We start from the raw sequence: 18,200 nt of genomic DNA, 5'->3' as shown, positions 1-18,200 counted from the left end.
TCAGTTCTCTCATCTGTAAAAAGGGAATTAAGATCGTGAGCCCCATGTGGGACGACTCTGGCCAACTTGATTTTCTTGTATCTACTCTAGCACTTAATACAGTGCCTGGCACATAGTGAGCACTTCAAAAGCATGCAATAGATTTAGACAATGAAGACCTTTCCTTTTTGCCGGCAACTAATCAGCTTACATTTTTGCTCTTCTTTGGGTTAAGTAACCTCATTAAGGTTTTACAGTGAATTTCAGACTTCTGTCTACATCTGCCAAAATCAGCACCAGGAGGTGCCGACACGAACATGAAAACATAACAAGGTCCAGCCTGCTGTATGCACAGCTGTGCCTAGGGTTGTGGGTCTAATACTGGCCATTTTAGCCACAGATTATCATTATGATATTTGTTAAGCGACTTTTATGTGTCATGCCCTATTTTAAGCCTTGGGGTAGATACAAGTTAATCAGATGGAACACCGTCCCTGTCCCTCATGGGTCTCACTGTCTAAGTAGGTGGGAGAACAAGCACAGATTCCCCATTTTACAGATGAGGAAATTGAGGCACAGAGAAGTTAAGTAACTTGCCCAGGTCACACAACAGGTATGTGTCAACTCGGTTGCAGCGTACTCTCCCAAGCGCTGAGTACAGTGCTCTGCGCAAAGCAAATGCTCGGTAAACACGATTGATCGAAGTGGTAGACTTGACATTAGAACCCAGATCCTCTGACTCCTAGGTCGTGCTCTTTCCTCAAGATCGCGGGGCTGCTCCAAGGTGAATTTCAAGGACAATTATATATGTTCACCTCTGCTAATCTGTGATTCCACAGAACAGATCTTTCCTCTGGTCACTAAAAGCCAAAGCTCCAATAATTCCATCTTATCCTCGATCTGATGTGTTTGTTCCCCTCTGATCTCTTTATTTCCGCTTGAATTTCCATGAAAAAAGCTTTCAATTAGTAATGTTTGAAAAAGCACTCATGATTAAATCTCAGCTCATAGGCTTTCTGGCAGGGAGGGGGGCAGAAATGTTTATTCCTGTGCCAGGTGGGCTCAACTGATGGATTGTCGTGGAAAGAGAGAAGGGAAGAAAATGGCCAGAAACCATGTAGAATTTGTTCCACCTGTAAGTGCATTGATTTAATTAATCTCACTCCGTCAGTCGTGGAGCATGATTATAATTGCAAGCTCAGAAGCACCATTTGTGCAAGTGATGAGCTTGTAGTCAAAGATGAAAGGGAGAAGACAAGGCATTTACAAACACGGCTCTATTAAGAGCTTTGACTCGCTCGTCTACCTCGGGAGGCCTCGGAAAACGTTGTACAGATCAAAGAAAAGTGAAAGCATCTACAACTTTTCCCGAAATTAACAGAGAATCAAAGCTTTCGGGAGCAGAAATGACATGCAGGCTCCTAACTGGAACAAACAAAGGCTACCAGATCCTGAGTCTGACTCACCAGTGGGAATCAAATTAAGCCAGATGGGGGCCGGCGGGGAGGCGGCTTGAGCGGGGACCTTCCTAGGAGATGCCACCGAGGGACACTGCAACGGTCGGTCGTATTTACTGAGTGCTAACTGTGTGCAGGGCACTGTACTAAGTCACTGGGAGTGTACAGTATAGCTATATAACAGAATTCCTTGCCCACAGCGAGCTTTCATTCCAGCTAGGTTGGGGGTGGGCTGGCTTGGATCACCATCCCTCCTCAAAGCTGCCGGACAATGGCTCTCCCCAATTTCAAAGCCTTATTGAAGGCCCATCTCCTCCAAGAGACCTTCCCTGACTTTGCCCTCTCTTTCCTCATCTCCCATCCCCTTCTGCATCACCCTGACTTCCTCCCTTTATTCACTTCCTCTCCTCCCCCCTCCGCAAGTCCACAGCACTTATCTACATCTTCTAGACTGTACGTTCACTGTGGGCAGGGAACGTGTCTGTTTATTGTTGTATTATACTCACCCAATCACTGAGTACAGTTCTCTGCACACAGTAAGTGATCAATTAACATAATTTAAAGATTAAATATCTGTTGTCTATTTATTTATTTATTTATTTATTTATTTATTTATTTATTTATTTATTTATATTACTGTCTTTCTCCCCCTCTAGACTGCAAGCTCATTGTGGCCAGGGAATGTCTCTCTTATTATATTGTACTCTCCCTAGCATTTAGTAATAGTAATAATAATAATGATGGTATCTGTTAAGTGCTTACTATGTGCCAAGTACTGTTCTAAGTGCTGGGGTAGGTACAAGGTAATCAGGTTGTCCCATGTGGGGCTCACAGTCTTAATCCCCATTTTACAGATGAGAGACCTGTGGCCCGTTGAAGTTAAGTGACTTGCCCAAAGTCACACAGCTGATAAGTGGCGGAGTGGGATTAGAACCCAGGATCTCCGCCTCTCGAGCTCGGGCTCTTTCCACTAAGCCATGCTACTTAGTCCAGTGCTCTACACACGGTAAATGCTCAGTAAGTACTACAGAATGAATGACTGAAAGCGAGCGGGAATATTAACATTTGTTGTTTCAGTGCGGTCGGGTTGGGATCTTGTATTTTGGATCGTTATTTGTATTCCTGCGTATCTGTACTCTGCTACTGTTTCCCCATATACCCCCGGGGAAGAGAAGCAAACTGGAAAAACGAGCTTTTGGCTTGAGCTCCATTTTGGCGGAGGATCAAGGGGCCAGACCTGCAGGGTAGGAGGAGGATGGGACTTTGGAGTGGGGCAGCTCCCTGAGTCAGGTGTCTTTAGGGGTCAGGTCTTTTTACAGTCTCTTCCACCATTTCAGTGTGGCCTAAAGCAGCAAGGTATAGTGGATAGTGGATAAAGCAGGGGTCTGGGAGTCATGGGTTCTGATCCCAGCCCTGCCTCTGTCTGCTGTGTGACCTTGGGCAAGTCACTTCAGTTCACTGTGCCTCAGTTACCTCATCTGTAAAATGGGGATTGAACTGCGAGTCCCATGTGAGACAGGGGCTGTATCCAACCCAATTTGCTTGTATCCACCCCGGTCCTCAGTACAGTGCCTGGCACATAGTAAGCGCTTAAGAAGTACCACAGTTATCATTACTATGAAACATTGAAAGTGTTATTTTGAATGCTTCATCTTTATTATCCATATCTTTCATTTTTACTTTCATGAGGATATAAACCCTGAGAGGAAGAACAATGAAGTATTCCAGTAGGCCTGAATTACTTCTGTAATGCCAGCCTCAAAGCCCCTCTGGACCCCAGTTTTCCTCTTCTGTAAGATGCAAAACTCTTCATCACCTCTTCCCCCCAACCCCTGTCTTCACATGTAAGTTGTGAAGATAAAATGGGATAATTGATGTGACAGTGCTTTGGAAAATAAACTTGTTTTACAATTTCAAGATATCATTATTACTGTTAAACAGTGCCCGGCCCAGAGTAAGTCGTTAACAAATACTATTGAAAAAGCAAAAAAATCCCCTCAAAAAACAATTCCTTGTGGGCGGGGAACAGGGAACATATCTACCAGCTGTTACGTTATACTCTCCCAAGGTCTCTGTTTAGTGCTTGCATACCGTGAGCACTCAATAAATACCCTTGATTGGCTGATTGAAATATGGCACTTGGTGATCGGTGTTTTAGAGTGTTTATCTGAAAAATGGGTTATTGGGGTCCGGAGAGTGGATCTGAAAGGCCCATATGTAGAATGGGATGTTAAGGTTACTCATATTTTTCCAACAGCGCACACCTTTCAATGCTTCTTAGTTAAAAGCCGATGGACGGTAAGTAAATATCAAGGGAGAGATGAGCAATGAGAAAGTTTGCTCTCTCCAAATATGCAACTACATTCAAAGGGCAGAGGAAGAACGTTTGCATTTCTTCTCCAGCCCTGGAGCTGGGCAAAGCGGTCTGAGGGAGTGGGTATTTATCATTTATCGGGGACACCGTCAAAAAGCAAAAAGCTGAAGGCGAAGTGTGTGATGGGATTTTCTACCAAGCAGCACGTTGGTGGGACATTTTCAATATTAAAAAAAAGACCTGTTCAATGGATTAAATTGCCTAAGGAGCAAAGGAACCCGGGTAGTTCAAATTTTGAATCGGTAGAGCTGTGTGTTTTTTCTTTTCAAGGTGTTTTTCTTTTTCTGATAGACTCTCAGTAGGAAAATCATGGGTTATAAAGACTATTGTCAACAGAGCCAAAATGCTTTTAAAATGCTTCAGAATGGCTGTAGCCTTCTTCTAAATTTCCCAACGTGTTTCTGAGATGGAATTTACGAACTGAAGAAAAGATTTCGGGATCTAGGTAGTAAACCTTCGCTCCCCATGGTTGAAAACGGGGAGAAAACGTGTGTCTAATTTAACATCGTGCTGTTTTGGGAATCTCTTCTAGACAATGTCGGTATGCTAGTCTGGTCTCAGACTGGTTCTTCCCCCTATGTAGCTTTTAAAATTCAAAGATAAATAGAAAATCCCCTTTATTTCCTTATCTCCCCATTTTCAGGTGAAAAGGTAGAGAAACTTTGGAGAACTCTTATTTCTGAGGTAGAACTTTCAGGTTATCAGTGGAAATCCCCCTTGCCCATTAGGGTTGGAGTGTGATATGTATTTCTTGATTAGTGCTTCTGATTAAGATGTAGATCATCTTCTGAGTAATTACGGCTGGTTATTTTTGGACTTCACAAGAATACAGATGAATGGAGACAGCGGAGAAATAGTACCTAAAGAAGGGGAATCTGGAAATTCCACCTCCAGTCATTCAATTCTGCCCTAGTGGATATTTTCACTGCATGTTTTGGCTAAGTCCTGCTTAGGTGATTAAGGGTTGCCGGATTGGATGCGGAAAGGTACCGTCTTTGAAGAAATGCTTTCTTCTCTGCTTTTCGCCGTCGGACATGGTGAGCCCTGCGACGCAAGCTTTCTCCAAAGCATTTTTTTTGCCAGGTTGAGACTCCTCATTATAGGCAAACAGGGTCTTTGTACTGTCAGGAAAGAATTGTGGCTTCAATTTGAAATCCTAACCCGTATAAGTCACCATTCTCTCTGTTGACTGGAGACCAACCCCTGTGTAGACTTGTCTATAAACTGTAAGCTTGTTGTGGACAGGGGAAGTGCCTGCCAACTCTGTTGTATTGTACCCTCCCAAGTGCTTAGTACAGTGCTCTGCACACAGTAAGTGCTCAATAAATACCATCGATTGATTTAGTGTTCTCACCCAATCACGTGAAGGTGGGTGACTTCTAATGTCCTTTGTAGACCTATTTTCTGGAATTCATTTCATGTCTCCTCCATTTAACTGTAAGGCCTTTGAGGGCAGGAGCCATGGCTGATTTTTAGTCTCCAGTTTAGATCTGTTCTTTGGAATTTATCTCATGCTTCCTCCATTAGATAGTAAGCTCTGGGTAGAACATCTTCAAGTTCTATTGTACTCTTCCAGGTGCTTAGCTTAGCATGGTGCTCTGCACACAGTAGATGCTTAAAAAATATTACTGACTGATGAAACAATGCATAGAGTTAATAACTTTTCAAGCCATAGAAAGCATTTCATTGGTATTTATTACTGTGGAACTCCAAATGGGGCTTTATTTCTATAGAACTGACAGGATTTTGCAGTACCTTTTATTCCTCTCCTTAGGTTGCTTCTATTTCAAAACGTATTAAGCTCAGACTAGAGGAAAGACTATGGGCCTGGGAGTCAGAATCATCTCCAGTGGTTGCCTCTCAACCTTTGCATGAAGCAAAAACTCCTCACTATTGGCTTTGAGGTTCTCCATTCCCTTGCCCCTTCCTACCTCACCTCCCTTCTCTCCTTCTATGGCCCAGCCCACACACTCCACTCCTCTGGTGCTGCTAACTTCCTCACTAGGCCTTATTCTCGCCCGTCCCACCTTCGACCCCTGGCCCAGGTCCTACCTCTGGCCTGGAATGCCCTCCCTCCTCATATCCACCAAACTAGCCCTCTTTCCCTCTTCAAAGCCCCACTGACAGCTCACCTTCTCCAGGAGGCCTTCCCAGACTGAGCCCCCCCTTTTCCTCTGCTCTTCCTCCCCTCCCCGTCGCCCCTACTCCCTCCCTCTGCTCTACCCCCTTCCCTGCCCCACAGCACTTGTGTATATATGTACATATTTATCATTCTATTTCTTTTGGTAATGATGTGTATATATCTATAATTCTCTGTATCTATTTTGATGGTAATGAGGCCTGTCTACTTGTTTTGTTTTGTTGCCTGTCTCCCCCTTCTAGACTGTGAGCCTGTTGTTGGGTAAGGATTGTCTCTATCTGCTGCCAAATTGTACTTTCCAAGTGCTTAGTACAGTGCTCTGCACACAGTAAGCACTCAATAAATACGAATGAACGAATGAGTTCTAATCCCAGCTCTGCCGGGTGCCTGCTGTGTGACCTTGGGCGAGTCACATCATTTCCCTGTGCCTCAGTTTGTTGATTGGTAAAATGGTGATTCAATACCTGTTCTACCTACTATTTAGACCTTGAGCCCCATATGGGACAGGGACTGTGTCCAACCTACCCCAGAGCTTAGAACAGTGCTTCACATATAATAAGCACCTAACAAATGCCATAGTTACCATTAATCATTATTGGTAGCCTGAATGGCTATGAATTCCAACAATTAATTAATTGAAGGAATTTATTGAGGTAAGCTAAGCCCTGAACTAAACATTGGAGAGTACTGTTCCACTTTCAAGGATCTTATAATCTAATGGCAGGACAGGCAGACAAAATTCATTTTTGAAGAGTGGGAGCAGGAGGAAAAGGAAGGATAGAGCATGAAGTAGGACAACTACATCAGGATGAAATATTCAAATAAAATTTTACAAACACATAAAATTATATGGCCCCATATGTGCTGGAGATAGGAATAGCCTTATATATGTCGCAGACAAATTTCATAAATGCTGAAGGTGGGTGTTGGGCTGACAGTGACCGGTAAATTCTTGGCCAGACCAACTCCATTTTGTAACATTCCCCCATTTTGCTCTGAACAAATGCACCAAGTATCTCCAGGTGCCAACTGACACCTATGGGCCCCTTTGATTCTGAAAACCCACAAGGCCACTGAACCCAGAGGGCTAGTAGTAAGCAATAATAATAATATTGGTATTTGTTAAGCACTTACTATGTGCAGGGCACTGTTCCAAATGCTGGGGTAGACACAGGGTAATCAGGTTGTCCCATGCGAGGCTCAAAGTCTTCATCCCCATTTTACAGATGAGGTAACTGAGGCACCGAGAAGTGAAGTGACTTGCCCACGGTCACACAGCTGACGAGTGGCAGAGCTGGGATTCGAACCCATGACCTCTGACTCCCAAGCCCGGGCTCTTTCCACTGAGCCGCGCCGCTTCCCATAATAATGTTGGTATTTGTTAAGCCCTTACTATGTGCAGAGCACCGTTCTAAGTCCTGGGGTAGATACAGGGTAATCAGGTTGCCCCACATGAGGCTCACAGTCTTAATTCCCATTTTACAGATGAGGTAACTGAGGCACAGAGAAGTGAAGTGACTTGCCCACAGGCACACAGTTGACCAGCGGCGGAGCCGGGATTCGAACCCATGACCTCTGACACCCAAGCCCGGGTTCTTTCCACTGAGCCACGCTGCTCCTCCCACTGCTCCAATAAAGAACTGTCGGCCCCTCGGTTCCGAAAACTCACAAGGTCGCTGAAGCCGAGCGGCTAGAGGTGAGCGAGAAGGAGAATTCCGGTGGGTCTGGCCTCAGGATCCTCACAACTATGAACACGGAATGGGGAGGATCAGGAATTAGCGGGGTATATCTGGAGGGGAGTCAGAACTCTCGATAGCAGGCTGAAACTCTGGCACACCGATGTGACGAGTCACCTCTACCCAGAGTCGGGGACGTCCACTCCACTGGAACGTGCGTGGTTCCAAGTGATCGATTGGACCTCCTTGCTGGAGAAGGAGATGTGAGTATCTCCTCAGAGAGGGAGCTCAATTGCCAGGTGATTTGAAAGGTGACCGTCGCTAGGGTGATTTGCTTCTGGGAAGCAGCGTGGCTCGGCGGAAAGAGCCCGGGCTCGGGAGTCAGAGGTCACGGGTTCGAATCCCGGCTCTGCCGCTTGTCAGCCGGGTGACTGTGGGCGAGTCACTTCACTTTTCTGTGCCTCAGTTCCCTCATCTGGAAAATGGGGATGAAGACTGTGAGCCCCACGTGGGACAACCTGATGACCCTGTATCTACCCCGGCGCTTAGAACAGTGCTCTGCCCATAGTAAGCGCTTAACAAATGCCAACATTTTTTTTTTTTTTGAAAACTAGTGCTAGAGACTTGATTGCCAGGTGATTTAAAAGGTAGCCTGAGCCTAGGTGATTTGAAAGGTAGCCCATGTCGGAGTGATTTGGAAGGTAGGCTCTGGAGATGACCGGCCCAGTTCCACCCGCTGTTAGAATTTGGGGACCATGCTGACCAGTCCCGACTCTGCCATTTGTCAGCCGTGTGACTTTGGGCAAGTCACTTCACTTCTCTGGACCTCAGTTCCCTCATGTGTAAAATGGGGATGAAGACTGTGAGCCCCACATGGGACAACCTGACCACCTTGTATCCCCCCAGCACTTAGAACAGTGCCTTGCACATAGTAAGCGCTTAACAAATGCCATCATTATTATTTATTATTATTACCAGTGTACCTGCTGCTTAGTCTAGGAATAGCTCCGCTCTTGTAGATTAATAATAATGACAGTTGGGGTATTTAAATGCTTACTATGTGCCAAGCACTGTTCTGACTACTGGGGTAGATTCAAGGTAATGAGGTCGAACACGGTCCCAGTCCCACGTCTCACAGTCTTAATCCCCATTTTACTGACAAGGGAATTGAAGTGACTTGGCCAAGGTCACACAGCAGACGTGGCAGAGCGGGATTAGAACCCACTTCCCCTGACTTTGGGGCCTGTGGTCTTTCCACTACGCCACGCTGCAAATTCTCTGTGCTTTAATCTTAATAAACCCGTTTTTTCTACCCTTAATCTTCACATCCACGAGTCCTTCAGGAGGCTGTCACATAGCGTATGGTGACAGCATGAGTTATTAGGCTCCAGACCAAATTGAAGGTCTCAGAGCTGTAGTGTTGTCCAATCTTCTTTCTGGTGGTGAGAACTGAGCCCCTCTCGGATGCCACATCCGGCTCCTTGACCACTTCCGCCAGCAGTACGTAGGGCCCAGAAGCAATATCAAATGGCAAAATCAACCACGATGAAATTTTGGAACATTAAAGCTCTGGTGACCCTAACACCGCCCCGCTGAGTGGGACATGTGAGGAGAATGGAAGGGCTGGAATTGGGAAAGCAACCGTATCTGGGATAGATACAAGTTAATCAGGGTGGACCCAGTCCCTGTCTCACATGGGGCTCACACTCTTGTGTGCCCAAGGTCACACAGCAGACAAGTGGCAGAGCTGGGATTAGAAACCACGACCTATTGACTCTGAGGCCTGTGTTCTAGCCACTAAGCCATGCTGCATCTCAGCATCTCCCGCTGCTGCTAAGAAGGGAGGGTCTCCCTTTGAGCTACGAAGAGGTGTGGCCTAGTGGAAACGGCACGGGTCGGGGGTCAGAGGAACCGGGTTCTAATCCCAGGTCTGCCGCCGGTCTGCTTAAGTGACCCCGGGCTAATCATTTCACTTCTCTGGACCTCAGTTATCTCATTTGTAAAATGGAGATTAAAACTGTGACCCCTAAGTGGGACAGGGATTGTGTCCAACCTACCCCAGCACTTAGTAGGCGCATATCAAATACCATAAAAAATAGCTAAAGCTTCAGAAGGAAGAGACCAGGAGCCGACAGAGAAGATACGTTGAACGCTGCAAACGTCAAGCGCAATAGCACAACAACAGAACATTGACATAGTAATTATTATGGCATTTGTTAAGTACTTGCTCTGAGCCATTCACTGTTCATTCATTCATTCACTCAATAGTATTTATTGAGCGCTTACTATGTGCAGAGCACTGTACTAAGCGCTTGCAATGAACTAGTTGGCGTGTTGGAATGTTCAAGTCCCGGGTAAGATACAAGATCATCAGGTGGGACATTGTCCCTGACCTACTCAGGGTTTATAATTTGTGGTGAAGGCAGCACAGATACAGAATCTCCGAGTTAATGATGAGGAAACTGAGGCGCAGAGAATTTAAGTAATTTGTACAAGGTCACACAGCAGGCAAGGGACAGAGTGGGGATCATAACCCAGGTTCTCTGACTCCGAGTGCTTTTTTACTAGGTCACCTTGCCTCGCTGCGCACCTTCATGTGTCTCCGGCGTGGCCGGGGCTGTGGGTCCCTGTCGGCCACACGGTCGTTCATTCGTTCGATAGTATTTATTGAGCTCTTACTATGTGCAGAGCACTGTACTAAGCACTTGGAATGGACGATTGGGCAATCACATTCATAAAGGAACTTCACCATCAGCGCTACCTCTTCGGATTATGAAGGACAGTTCTATAACACGAGGGGTCGAGGAATACTCTGTGCCTCAGTTCCCTCATCTGTAAAATGGGGATTAACTGTGAGCCTCACGTGGGACAACCTGACGACCCCGTATCTACCCCAGCGCTCAGAACAGTGCTCTGCACATAGTGAGCGCTTAACAAATACCAGCATTATTATTATTACTCTCTAAATCTCTTTCCCCCCAAATTTAGAGTAGCCAGCAAGAGACATTGAAATCAAACCCACTCGACGTTAGAAGGGAAGGACAGGATCGTCCTTGATTTCCTGCTGAAGGCGAAGCTGCGGAGGGGAAAGGCCTGTAAACACATGGTGCGGCACGGAGGGGAGCTCTGCTCTCAGCCAGTACGAGAAAGAGACGAGCGGATGGCGGAGTGAAGCCCTTAAAGATAATAGATCGGGCACCGTTTTAGGGGAGAAAATGCTTCGGAATCCCTTCTCAAGAGCTCCAGCCCGAGCGACTTACAGACTCTGGGAGGTGTGAGTGGCGTTGGTGTGTGTGTGAATGAGTAAGACACAGACGGGGGGAGAGAGAGAGATGTCCTCTGAGGACAAAGAAGCCACTAATGGTGAAATTGACCTGGTGCTTGAGCGGTGGAAGAGGCCAGCGTGGAAACCGGTAGCGTTGACCACATCTTGGGCATTCCAGAGCTCTGCGTGCGTGTGCTGTTTCCTGGGCCGGGAAGCCGGGCTGCCATCGGGGAAGCAGCGTGGCACAGCGGAAAGAGCCCGGGCTTTGGAGTCCGGGGTCATGGGTTCGGCTCCCGGCTCTGCCACTTGTCAGCTGGGGGACTGTGGGCGAGTCACTTAACTTCTCTATGCCTCAGTTACCTCATCTGTAAAATGGGGATTAACTGTGAGCCTCACGTGGGACAAGCTGATTACCCCGAATCTACCTCAGCGCTTAGAACAGTGCTGTGCGCATAGTAAGCGCTTAACAGATACCAACATTATTATTAATTGCCACCTCGACCCTTGATCATTTCAAAGCCGCTGTATCGTAAGCTCTGCTCCTTTCCTGGTGATTTCTCTCGTCTTACGTCGTCGAGTCGTCTCCGACCCGTAGCGACACCGTGGACGCATCTCTCCCAGAACGCTCCGCTTCCATCCGCGATCGTTCCGGTAGTGGAGCCATAGGATTTTCTTGGAAAAAACACAGAAGCGGTTTTCCATGGCATCCTTCGGTGCAGTAAACCCGAGTCTCCGCCCTTAACTCTCTCCCGTGCTGCTGCTTCCCGGCAAAGGTGAGTTTTGACTGGTAGCAGATTGCTTTCCAGTCGTTAGCCACTGCCCAAACTAGGAGTGGAATGGATATGCCTCTGCTTAACTCTCCCTTCCGTAGTCAAAATAATAATAATGATGTTGGTATTTGTTAAGCGCTTACTATGTGCAGAGCACTGTTCTAACTGCTGGGGTAGATACAGGGGAATCAGGTTGTCCTACGTGAGGCTCACAGTCTTCATCCCCATTTTCCGGATGAGGTAACTGAAGCACAGAGAAGTTAAGTGACTTGCCCACAGTCACACAGCTAAGTGGCAGAACCGGGATTCGAACCCCCGACCTCTGACTCCCAAGCCCGCGCTCTTTCCCCCGAGCCACTCCCCGGGTACCAGGCTGAGAGGGAATCCTTTCTTGATAGCAGGGCGCTACTCTGGTCTATCCTAGGCAAGTCCACTCCTTCGCTAGATGGTCAGCTCCTAGAGAGCAGAGACTAATCTGCCAGTCGCTTAGGACGTGGCCCTCCGGACTACAGGGGAAGCAGCGTGTCGTAGCGGAAAGGGCACAGGCCTGGGAGTCAGAAGGTTATGGCTTCTAATCCCAGCTCCACCAATTGTCTGCTGAGTGGCCGTGGGCAAGTCGCTTCACTTCTCTGTGCCTCACTTCCCTCATCTGTAAAATGGGAATTAAGACTATGAGCCCCAGGTGGGACAGGGACTGTGCCCAACCCAACTAAGCATTTGGGACAGTCGAATGCAACAACAGACACATTCCCGGCCCACATCAAGCTCAGTCTAGAGGAGGAGACAGACATTAATATATATGAATAAACAAATAAACAAATAATCTACATATATATACATAAGTGCCGCGGGGCCGGGAGAGAGGATGAATGAGGAGAACAAAGCAGGCTGACGCAGAAGCGAGTTCGGGAGAAGAGGAGAGGATGGCTTAGTCAGGGAAGTCTCGACTGATCGCTGGATTGCACTGAAGGGTCAACACTCAATAAATACCACTGATAGATTGAATAAATACCTTTGTTTAATTGGTAAGCATGACTCTGATGCTCTATGACTGACTGCATTTCAGGATGTCATTGTTGGGGATCTTGTTTGGCCACTGGACAGTGAATCTGGCCCATAACCAGACCCGATGGAACGGCTCGAGGAGCCCCGCCGTGACAGGTGCGTTTGGACCAAGCGGGTCTACGGCACGGGGTTGAATTGCCAAAGTTACATTTGATTGGATTACGATCATCCCTGGGCACCCTCATCTGACCATCCTCTACCTGGTTGAAAGGTTGATTTGGGTGATTCATTCACTAGATCTACCGAGGTGGAAGCGTTTCCCAGAGGGGCAGAAGCGATTTCTAACATCTGTATCTAGGTCTCCTGTTAGGTTCATTCATTCATTCATATTTATTGAGTGCTTACAGTCAGAGCACTGTACTAAGCACCTGGTAGAGTACGGTGCAACAATAAACAGACACATTCCCTGCCCACAACAAGCTTACGGTCTCCTGCAACGAGGCGGTATAGAATCAATAGAACAGGTGGCAGGGATCGTAAACCTCTCCCAAGAGTTGTGTATAGTTCATTCAGTTGTATTTATTGAGCGCTTGCCGTGTGCAGAGCCCTGTACTAAGCACTTGGGAAGTACAATCCAGCAACAAATAGAGAAAATCCCCCCCCACAGTCTAGAAAATTATGGTATTCGTTAAGCGCTTACCATTTGCCAAGGATTGTTCTAAGCTCTGGGATGGGTACAAGGTGATCAGGTTGTCCCTCGTGGGGCTCACAGTCCTAATCCCCAATTTACAGATGAGGTCACTGAGGAACAGACAAGTTAAGTGAGTTGCCCATGGTCACACAGCAGACAGGTGGCAGAGATGGGATTAGAACTCACGTCCTCTGACTCCCACGCCCGGGGTCTTGCCATTAAGCCACGCTACGTCTCTGCCCACAGTTACTGCTCAGTACCTACTACTGATTGAACAATGGGTGAAACCAGGCCGACTTTCTCTATCTCTTTCCTACTCCATTGGAGATGGGGAATGGATTGGACGGGGCACTCATTCATTCATTCATTCATTCAGTAGATTTATTGATAATAATGTTGGTATTCGTTAAGCGCCTACTATGTGCAGAGGACTGTTCTAAGCGCTGGGGGAGGTACAGGGTCATCAGGTTGTCCCACGTGAGACTCACAGTTGATCCCCATTTTACAGATGAGGTAACTGAGGCACAGACAAGTGAAGTGACTCGCCCACAGTCACACAGCTGACGCGTGGCGGAGCCGGGAGTCGAACCCATGACCTCTGACGCCGAAGCCCGGGCTCTTGTCACTGAGCCACGCTGCTTGAGTGCTTACTGTGTGCAGAATTCTCTACTGAGAACTTGGGAGAGAACAATAATACAATAAACCCCCATTCCCCACCCACAACGAGTTTGCAGTCTAAAGGACTCTGACCCGGCCAGCCGTACCGACGTGAAGCAGTCACACAATCTTGATGAATTTCTCAGGGAAACCAGGTTGATCCAGAGAATTCCAGAGTCCAGATCACCTAATGGTGCTTTTCTGTATCTGACATGCTTCCAAGATATATCCGGCGTGCCTCTCTGTGACAGACAAACTGCATGGCCTAGAGGAAAGAGCCTAGGAGTCGGGGGACCTGAGTTCTAATCCCAGTTCCACCATTTACTCTTGATTCTATTTATTGCTATTGTTCTTGTCTGTCCATCTCCCCCGATTAGACTGTAAGCCCCTCAAAGGGCAGGGACTTTCTCTATCTGTTACCGATCTGTACATGCCAAATGCTTAGTACGGTGCTCTGCACATAGTAAGCGCTCAATAAATACTATTGAATGAATGAATGAATGAATTTATCTGTTCGTGTCACCTTGGGCAACTCGGTTTCTCTCAGTTCTCTCATCTGCAAAATGGGAAATCCATCACAATTCTCTGTCCTACTGAGACTGTGACACCCCATTTAGGACAGGATCATCTTGCATCTGCCCCAGTGCTTAGTACAGTGACTGAAAAATACTAAGAGCTTAGCAGATACCACAATTATTGATTATTTATTATTATTATCTGAAGGCACCTTAGGATAAAGACCAAAAGGCCTCATTAGAGTCAGACTATGGTTCTTTGAGATCAGGGGTGATGGATTTTAATAATGATGATGTTGGTATTTGTTAAGCGCTTACTATGTGCCGAGCACTGTTCTAAGCGCTGGGGTAGATACAGGGCAATCAGGTCCCACGCGGGGCTCCCAGTCTTAATCCCCATTTTCCAGATGAGGTAACTGAGGCACAGAGAAGTTAAGTGACTTGCCCAAAGTCACACAGCTGACAAGCGGCCGAGCTGGATTAGAACCCATGACCTCTGACTCCTAAGCCCGAATAATAATATTTATCGAGCACCCAGTGGGTGCAGTGCACTGTAACAAACACTTGGGAAGGAGAAATAATAATGATAATAATAATCAGCTGTGGAGCTGCTGGCATTCTGCCAAGACGCCAGAGCCCTGCGGGGCTGCCGGTGTTTCGTGGGGCTGCTGGGCGAACAATAGTGGTTAAGCGCTTACTATGTGCCAAGCACTGAGCTAAGCACTGGGGTAGATACAAGATAATCAGTTTGGACACAGTCCCCGTCCCACATAATAATGTAATAATGTTGGCATTTGTTAAGTGCTTACTATGTGCCAAGCACTTTTCTAAGCGCTGGGATAGATACAAGGTAATTAGGTTGTCCCATGTAGGGCTCCCAGTCTTCATCCCCATTTTACAGATGAGGTAACAGGCACAGAGAAGTGAAGTGACATGCCCAAGGTCACACAGCCGACAAGTGGCAGAGCTGGGATCAGAACCCATGACCTTCTGAGTCCAGGCCCTTTCTCTATCTCTATCTAGAGAAGCAGCGTGGCTCAGTGGAAAGAGCACGGGCTTTGGAGTCAGAGGTCATGGGTTCAAATCCCGGCTCGGCCATATGTCAGCTGTGTGACTTTGGGCAAGTCACTTAACTTCTCGGTGCCTCGGTTACCTCATCTGGAAAATGGGGATTAAGACCGTGAGCCCCACGTGGGGACAACCTGATTCCCCTGTGCCTACCCCGGCGCTTAGAACAGTGCTCGGCACATCGTAAGCGCTTAACAAATACCAACATTATCATTATTATTATTATTATCCATTATGCCAGGCTGCTTCTCCGTCTCTGTGGGGCTCACAGTCTTAATCTCCATTTTCCAGCTGAGGTAACTGAGGCCTAGAGAAGCAAAGCGACTTGCTCAGGGTCACGCAGCAGACACGCGGGGAAGCCGGGATGAAAAGCCAGGTCCTTCTGACTCCCAGGCCCGGGTTCCATCCACCAGGCCACACAGCTTGTCTAAGGCTGCTAGCATCCTGAGGGCCTCACAGATTCCTATGGAGCTGACGGTGCCCTGCAGAACTGCAGGGGCCCCATGGGGCTGCCGGTGTCCTACGGTGCTAGTAATAATAAGAACTGTGGCATTTGTGAAGCACTTACTCTGTGCCACACACTCTACTAAGCGCTGGGCTGGATGCAAGCAAATTGAGTGGAACAAAATCTCTGTCCCATATGGGGCTCGCAGTCTCAATTCCCGTTTTACAGATGGGGGAACTGAGACCCAGAGAAGTGAAGCGCAGAGCTGCTGGGTTCCTCTGAGGCTGCTGGTGTCCGGAGGAGCCGACCGGAGTCCGGCAAGGTGGCCAGAGTCCTGTGGCGTTGCCCATTTCCTGTTGGGCTTTCAGTACCCTTGGGACTGCCTCTAATGATAATGTTGGTATTTAGGAAGCGCTTACTATGTGCAGAACACTGTTCTGAGCGCCGGGGGAGATACAGGGTCATCGGGTCGTCCCACGTGAGGCTCACAGTTAATCCAGACAGATGAGGTAACTGAGGCACAGAGAAGCGAAGTGACTCGCCCACAGTCACACAGCTGACAAGTGGCAGAGCCGGGAGTCGAACCCATGACCTCTGACTCCGAAGCCCGGGCTCTTTCCGCTGAGCCACGCTGCAAGCTCCTTACGGGCAGGGAATGGGTCCGTTATATTGTTATATAGGACTCTCCCAAGTGCTCAGTACAGTGCTTGGTACCCCAAAAGTGCTCAGTAAATACGATTGACTGACTAGAGGGCTGCCGGTGACCTGGGGGGCTGAATACAAGACACAGCATAGCACAGGAAGCATTCTGCAGACAGTTCTATCTCGCTTTGCTCTTTCTATCCTTGGAGCAAATCAGATAGTAAGTGAATCTATGCCTCCTCTTGGAGTTGTTTTAGTCGTTGGAAACTGAGGTCCTGGGTAAGAAGGTCATGGGTTCTAATCCCGGCTCTGCCACTTGTCAGCTGTGTGACTTGGGGCGAGTCATTTTGGATTCTAATCCCGGCTCTGCCACTAGTCAGCCGTGTGACTTGGGGCGAGTCATTTCACTTTTCTGGGACTCAGTTTCCTCATCCATAAAATGGGGATTGAGACTGTGAGCCACTCATGGGACAGGGACTATATCCAATTTGATTTGCCTGTATCCACCCCAGCGTTTAGTACGGTGACTGACACATAGTAAGCGCTGAACGGATACCATCATTATTAGGTGGATACAGTCCCTGTCCCACATGGGACTCACAATCTAAGGAGGAGTTTAAAACTGGTATTTAATCCCCAAGGCCAGAGAATTGAAATGACTTGCCCAAGGTCACACAACAGAAGAGTGGTGCATCTGGGATCAGCACTAGGTCCCCGCACTTTGCTCTAGGACTGCTTCTCCCCAGCTTTGATTCCCGATGCTTATTCCCATCAATACTTCTGAAATCAGAGAAGTGGTCGAGTCCGCTAGATTGGAGGTTTTTCTCCACTTAATTGGATATTTCAGAGAAATTAAAACGTTCCACATCAGAGAACAAAACAGACTTCCTCAAACCATGGTTGGAAAAAACAGCAATATGAGGCCATTCGATGACTGCTTGTTAAGCTTGGCAACAAGGAGAAACATAATAAAACCTGATGATGGTAATGATTCATCCTATTTATCGTAGCACAGTATCCCCGACCACTGGGAAAACTTCACGTAGGAAAAATTAAAGGGGGGGCAAGGACCCCCTATTTTCCCGAGGGGCTGAGAGGGGGCGTTGACTGAGCCGTGTTAGAAGGCTCAGTTTCCAATGACTAAAACAATTCCAAGAGAAGCAGAGGGCATGGATTCATTTACCACTTGATTTTCTCCAAGGACGAGAAGAGCAAAGCAAGATAGAACTGTCTGCAGCATAATATGAATAAAGCCTAATTAGGAAAAGATTAGCAGAGGGGAAAGAAATATATCTTCATTCTCCTTCCCTCAGTCTTTGAATGGATCTCTTGATGCTGATGATTATTTTCAGGGGGCTGCTCTTTACAAAGGTTTGATTGTCTTACGTGACGGAAAATTCACAGGGACGCTTGGAGCAAATGTCTTCCGGAGCTCAGAGCCAGCAGCCCTGGGAAATTCGAAGCTCTTTTCCAGGGCAGGACAAAATGCAAAATCTCAGGTTGGTGCCACACTTCT

This window comes from Ornithorhynchus anatinus, chromosome 5, assembly GCF_004115215.2.
Source record: "Ornithorhynchus anatinus isolate Pmale09 chromosome 5, mOrnAna1.pri.v4, whole genome shotgun sequence".
Taxonomy (NCBI): Eukaryota; Metazoa; Chordata; class Mammalia; order Monotremata; family Ornithorhynchidae; genus Ornithorhynchus; species Ornithorhynchus anatinus.
This window is presented reverse-complemented; position numbering follows the sequence as displayed.